The sequence below is a fragment of the Gossypium hirsutum genome, chromosome D06 (assembly GCF_007990345.1).
Source record: "Gossypium hirsutum isolate 1008001.06 chromosome D06, Gossypium_hirsutum_v2.1, whole genome shotgun sequence".
NCBI lineage: Eukaryota > Viridiplantae > Streptophyta > Magnoliopsida > Malvales > Malvaceae > Gossypium > Gossypium hirsutum.
The window spans coordinates 16,508,931-16,515,413 of NC_053442.1; the positions used below are offsets into that span (position 1 = coordinate 16,508,931).

The following is a 6,483-nucleotide window of genomic DNA, read 5'->3' on the forward strand; positions in this document are numbered from 1 at the left end:
TAATTGTTAGTTTTTGAACATAAGGACTAAAGTGTATAAATTGTGAAATTAATGTGTCTGTAATGATAGATAATAGAGGGTCATAGAAGGATGTAATTGAGGTCGATTTTAAATAAAATAAAAATTTTTAGGGGCATTTCAAAAATAAAATTGAACTGGTTCATGCATATTATGGGATGTTATGAAATGTTTGGTATTGATAAATTGAACCGAATTATTGTGTAGAGCGAGAATGGAACCAAATTGAAGATAATCGGGGTAAAGCAAAAATTGTTGATTAGTCCTTAAAGTCTCATTTGTTGTTGTTTTGGCAGGTAAGTTCATATGGAACTTACTATTTTGTTTCATGTTGTATTGAATTGTATTTATTCTATTGATTTGTATAGTTTCAAATGAAAATTAGTGATACGGGGTGTTCAAATCATGTTACGAGCGATCTTATGTGTTTGATGAATGTGAGAAATGTTGTAGCATGTTTCATAAGACTCCATGATTACCAAACAGTGGTGGCTACTAAAGAAAGAAAGGTTAAATTGATGGAAAAAATTCACTAAAACACATTCTTTATGTTCCTAAGTTAATTTGCAATTTAATTTTAGTTTCTCAGTTGAATGGTGTTATGAACTATTTTGTCCAATTTGCTACTAACATATGTGTTATTCAAGACCTTCATTCGAGGGAGCTGATTGGAGCGGGTGAGAGATAGGATGGACTTTACTACTTTCGACAAGTTTCGACGTTCAAAGTGGTTTTAGTTAAACTTCATTCTCTTTGGAAATTTGACATAGAAGATTGGGTCACCCTTCCGATAAAGAAGTAAAGTTAATTCCTTATGTTAGTAACTCTAGGGATCATCTGGATAAAGCATGTGAAATTTGTCATCGTGCTAAGCAGACTAGAAATAGTTTTCCAATCAGTGAATAGAAAGCCACTCGTATTTTTGAGTTAGTTCATTGTGATTTATGTGGTTTTTATAACACTCCATCTTGTGGATCTCATTATTTTTTGACATCGGTTGATGAATTCTCTTGTGTTGTTTGGGTATATTTATTAGTTAATAAAAAGGAGGTTTTCAAAGTTTTCATGTCATTTATTGCTATGGTTGATCGTCAATTTTCTCAAAAAAAAGTGTGTTAAAAGTGATAGTGGGACGAAATTTAATTGTCTCTAGGATTATTTTCCTGAAAATGACATTATTTTTCAAGCATCTTGTGTTGGTACAAGAAACTCAAATATTTATAGACTTTTTCAGCATTTTTGGACTAATAATTCTTTCCAATTTACTTGCTCTTTTAATATTTTTTTTGTAATTTTAGTAAAAAATATATAAATTGGAAAAATTAGAAACAAATTTTATATTTTTAAGTATTCTTATGCTAAAATTACAAAGGTTTTCCCATTTTCAACAGTTTTACGTGATGGAAGAAATCCTAGTCTTGAAGGCACCTTAAGAAAGATTAAGATTGCTGAAGCATCTCTTGAAGCATTTGTCACATGAGGATGGTTGATTATTTGACAACCATGAATGCCCCAAATCAGCTTCCTTGGAACCTCTAAAAAGTTTATTTGATCCAACAAAAATTGGGTTGAATTAATTCCTAACCTAATGTAGAAAAATGAGCCCAAAATAATTAAATTAGAAAGGACTGGTTCACAAGAAAGAAAGTAGCCCAAGTCGACCCAATTTTCTTCCCAAATCAACCATTTTAAGCTGATTTAATAATTACAAAATATCTCCTAATCTTTCTCTCAATGCCAGTCCAACCCCTCTTCTTTTCATGCCTTCTATTTCTAGCCACAATCTAAAAATAGCAAAGACATCCCAACCTTCGTTCCCCTTAGCATGGCCGACCACTTGAGGAAGATTTTTAAGGATCCTAATTGCTATTTTTAGCCCTCACCACTTAGTATAAATAGAGCCCTCAAGTGCCTCTCATACTCACCCATTCACTCATAAAGTATTTATTTCATACACTCTCATTCTCTCTTCTTTCCACTAACTCTTCCTTTTCCTTTCCATTCCCTATCTTGAAAAAGAGCTTTTGCATAGTCTTGGGAGTAGCCTTAGTCAGATTTCTTGGGATCAATTATCTTAGTTGTGGTGGCAATACAGAAGAACGAAGGAAGGATCAAACAATTTCTACCTCGGGAACATCCAGAATCGGCTAGAGTTTTATCTTTCCTAATCTTTTGTTTTGTTTAATTTAGAAACACGATTTCAATTAAGCATTTGATTTTAAATAATATCATGATTGTGTAAATTTATTTGTGTTGGAATGATCTCATTTCCTTAATTGATTTTATTTAATTCTGTTAAATGATGTTCTGTGTTTTTTGATCTATCTATTCATACAAGTAAAATCATGATTAAGTTTCTGTTGCATGATTAATGTGAAGGAATGTATGAATTAATTAATTAATCTGGACAATGTTTTAATTAACCGATACAATAGTTGTATGGTGTAATGTTTAATCATGTAAGGATTGAATCTGTAATAATACCAAAACTATTATTACCTTACATAACCCTACAAATTATTTTACTTATGAAATTTTAAATCTTTTAAAACATAGAAATATGTGAGATAGGTTTAATAATTAATTAAGTTAAATATTTTACTAAATGCGATTAGGGTTAATAAATGTTTGATTTAGTCGTGGAATTTTAGTAACATTTTTTAATAAATTGAATAATTCTAAACTAGAAAGGATGGTTATTTCGACACTTATATGCTATTGTGATAAACTTTTAAGACTTGCCCAATCTTTTGTGTTTAATTTCATACTTAGATAATATTTAGTTTATTAATTTAGAATAGTTAATTCACGTTTATTTGTTTGCCCCGTATTTTTAACTTATATTATTTTACTTAAGCTAATTTGTATAAATTCTAACTTCTTTTCTGAACAATCCTTGTGGAGATGATAACTCGGTATGTTTATCACTTTATTACTTGTCACGACTATGCACACTTGTACATTTATGTCGTTCCAATTTTTGGTGCCATTTTCGGGGAATATTTTAAAGAATCATTATTTTTGAAATTGTTAATTTTTCATTTTGGTTTCTTTTTCTCTTAACTTTTAACTCCATTATTTTCTGTGATTGTTCCAAGTGTTTATGAGCATTGATAAAATCATTAAGTTACTCCCCGTAGATCCTGAAATTGAAAGGACTTTTAGACAAAGGAGAAGACAAGCAGTTCAAAGAAGGACCGAAGATATGAACCTTGAGAACTAAAATCAAGGGAATGGAGCAAATCATGCTCATAATCTCATCGTTATTGTTGATGGCAGGGATCGAAACTTAAGATAGTATGTGGTTCCACTTTTTAATGAGCTTAATATTGGAATTAGAAGGTCCGAGATCAAGGTACAACAATTCAAGCTGAAGCCAGTTATGTTCCAAATGCTTCAGACATTAGGCCAGTTCGGTGGAATGTCTACTGAAGATCTTCACTTTCACCTCAGATTGTTTCTGGAGGTGAGTGATTTGTTTAAGCTAGTCGGAGTACTCGAAGAAGCACTAAGGCTGAAACTCACTGAGGGATAGAGCCCGAGCCTGATTGAACTCATTGCCACCCTATTCCATTACAACTTGGCAAGAGTTAGCAGAACATTTCCTTATGAAGTATTTTCCACCTAGTAAAAAAGCTAAGTTGCGGAATGAAATCATGACCTTCCAACAAATAGATGACGAATCTCTATGAGTCATGAGAAAGATTTAAAGAGCTATTAAACAAATTCCCTCATCACGGAATTCTGCACTGTATTCAGTTAGAGACATTATAAAATGGTTTCAATGCTCATACAAGGATTATGGTACATGTGTTAGCAAATGGTGCTCTCCTTTCTAAGTCTTATAATGAGGCTTATGAAATTATTGAGAGAATTGTCAGCAATAATTACTAATGAACGAGATACAGGATTACATGAAGTGGACACCCTCACTTCACTCACAGCTCAAGTATCTTCAATATCCTCAATGCTTAAGAATATTACTACTAATAGGTTTAATAATATTGCAACTTAGCCATCTAATTAATTTGAAAACATGGTCTGTGTATATTGTAGGGAGGGGTATTTGTTCAAAAAATTCCCATCAAACCCAGAGTTTGTTTATTACATGGGTAGTCAGAACCAGAAAAAAGGTAGGCAGGGACTGCAGTCCAATTTTTATAACCCATCATGGTGGAACCACCCAAAATTTTCTTGAAATAACCAAGGAGTTAGACTTAGTAACACTTACGTGTAACATGGACCAACCCAACCACCTGGGTTTACCCAACAAGTTCAGAAACCACCACAAGCCAAACCTACTAATAGCTTAGAAAAATTAGTGAAATTGTATATGGCAAAGAATGATGCCTTAATCCAAAGCCAATCAACCACATTGAAAATTTTGGAAAACCAAATTGGTCAACTTGCTACTAAACTTCAAAACCAACCACAAGAAACTTTTCCTACTGATACGAAAAATCCAAGAAATTCGAGGAAAGAATATTGCAAAGCATTGACTCTAAGGAGTGGAAAGACGTTAAAGCCCAACACCGTCAAAATTGAAGTGGAGCCCGCTGGCGCTCGAGAAAAAGTGGAAGTTCAACCAATTGTTGAAACTCAAGTTTCACGAGAACTAGAATCTTTAAATTTTGATAAGGTAATCCTTAAATCGATCAATTCTAATAAGCTAACATCTTCGTTAGATAAAAGAATGCCACAGAAGAATTGCCCAATTTAAGCAAAGAATCTTCCACCACCCTACCCTCAAAGGCTTTAGAAACAAAAGTAGAAAGTCTAGTTCAAGAAGTTCTTAAACGTACTCAAACAACTTCATATCAATATTCCGTTGGTAAATGATCTTGAGAAAATGTCGAATTACGCAAGTTCATGGACATCCTATCCAAAAAAAAGAGATTTGGAGGAGAATTTGAGACGGTAGCACTGACAAAGGAGTGCAGCATATTCCTTCAAGATAAGCTACCCCTAAACATGAAGGACACAAGATGTTTTACCATAACTTGCAATATTGAGACATCTTATTGTGGTAAGGCGTTATGTGATTTAGGTGTAAACATCAACTTGATGCCCATGTTCGTATTCAAAAAGTTAAGGATATGTGAAGTTAGACCTACTACGGTTACACTTCAATTAGCAGATCGATCCTTAGCACATCCGGAAGGAAAAATCGAGGATGTATTTGTACATGTAGATAAATTTATTTTTCCTACTGATTTTGTTGTTTTAGATTTTAAAGTAGACAAGGAGGTACTAATCATCTTGGGAAGGTCTTTCCTGGCAACCAAAAGGACTTCAATTGATGTACAGAAAGCCGAGCTTACCATGCGTGTTCAGAATGAACAGGTAACATTTAATGTATTTAAATTTATCTGATTTCCTGACACAATTGATAAGAGTTCTGCAGTATTCAAATTAGAGGAGTTAGTCGCACAATGGGAACTCAAATCTACTGAGGACCTATTAGAATGAGTCCTAACGTCAGACCCTCCAAGTGATGAGGAGGGGGAAGAATAATTAGCTTTGCTAGAAGCTAACTCAAAGGGGTTTATTACGCAATCCCGTTTCAAACTTTTGGAATTAGCAAACCGGGAGCATGTCCAACCAAAAGTGTCGATTGGGGAGCCACCTAAATTAGAACTTAAGGTACTTCCTTCACACTTAAAATATGTTTATTTAAATGACGCTTCTACTTTGTCTGTGATTATTACAGCAGAGCTAACTAAAGAGCAGGAAGACAAACTGATTAGAGTGTTGAAATCATTTAAAAAGGGTATCGGATAAACCATAGCCAATATTCATGGTATTAGTCCATCTGTGTGCATGCACAAAATCATCTTACAGGATGGCAAAAAAGGAATGATTGATAGACAACGGAGATTGAACCTCATTATGAAGGATGTGGTAGAAAAGGAAATTATTAAGTGCTTATATGCGCGTATAATTTACCCCATCTTAGTTAGTTCATGGGTAAGTCTGGTCTAGTGTGTGCCAAAGAAATGGGGCATTAAGGTTGTAAATAATGAAAACAATGAGTTAATATCAAATAGAACGGTTACAAGATGGAGAATTTGTATAAATTACCAAAAATTAAACAAGACAACTCAGAAAGACCTCTTTCTTTTGTTGTTCTTGTATCATATGCTAGATAGACTCACAGGGTAAGACTATAACTATTTTCTAGATGGATACTTAGGATACAACCAAATCACAGTATCCTTGAAGGATCAATACAAAATAACATTCACATGCTCGTACGATACGTGTGCCTTTAGACGTATGCATTATGGTTTATGTAATGCACTTCCTGTATTTCAAAGATGTATGATGGCTTACTATCATGGTTGAGAAGTTTTTGGAATTTTTATGGATGATTTTTTAGTGTTCAGAGATACTTACAATGATTGCTTAGCCAGTCTAGCCAAGGTACTGAGGTGGTGCGAAGAAACAAACCTTGTGCTTAGTTGG

The 6,483-nt window shown here is 33.6% G+C and overlaps 1 non-coding gene across 1 annotated transcript; it reads right to left on the reverse strand.

The window, feature by feature from the left end:
- Window positions 1–3,657: 3,657 nt before the first annotated feature.
- On the reverse strand, window positions 3,658–3,761 carry LOC121218908 (small nucleolar RNA R71). Its single transcript, XR_005915392.1, has one exon. It is a non-coding gene; the product is annotated as a small nucleolar RNA R71 (small nucleolar RNA).
- Window positions 3,762–6,483: the final 2,722 nt, after the last annotated feature.